Source organism: Heptranchias perlo, unplaced genomic scaffold (genome assembly GCF_035084215.1).
Source record: "Heptranchias perlo isolate sHepPer1 unplaced genomic scaffold, sHepPer1.hap1 HAP1_SCAFFOLD_1740, whole genome shotgun sequence".
In the NCBI taxonomy this organism is placed as follows: Eukaryota; Metazoa; Chordata; class Chondrichthyes; order Hexanchiformes; family Hexanchidae; genus Heptranchias; species Heptranchias perlo.
Window position 1 is genome coordinate 25001 of NW_027139013.1, and position 307 is coordinate 25307.

At 59.9% G+C, this 307-nt stretch overlaps 1 non-coding gene across 1 annotated transcript in view; it reads left to right on the forward strand.

The window, feature by feature from the left end:
* Positions 1 to 95, forward strand: part of LOC137309667 (5.8S ribosomal RNA) — a 154-nt gene extending 59 nt beyond the window's left edge. Inside the window, exon 1 of the ribosomal RNA XR_010959934.1 lies at positions 1 to 95. This exon is cut by the window's left edge and continues 59 nt beyond it. This is a non-coding gene — a ribosomal RNA (5.8S ribosomal RNA).
* Positions 96 to 307: the final 212 nt, after the last annotated feature.

A 307-nucleotide genomic window follows, 5' to 3' on the forward strand; every position in this document is an offset into this window, starting at 1 on the left:
AATTAATGTGAATTGCAGGACACATTGATCATCGACACTTTGAACGCACTTTGCGGCCCCGGGTTCCTCCCGGGGCTACGCCTGTCTGAGGGTCGCTTGACAAATCAATCGCACTCGCCTTGCCTCCGGGTTTAGAAAGGCGGGAGCGCCGCTGGGGTGTCGCAGAGGCCTTGTTCCTCTTTGTCCCCCTAAGTGCAGACCCGGAGTCTCCGCCTCGGGAGAGTTCGACCCTAGGTCCTTGCTGCGGGCGCCGGCCTTTCCAGCGCGGCTGTCAGTGGGTTGCAAAACGATTGACCGCGTCGCTGTT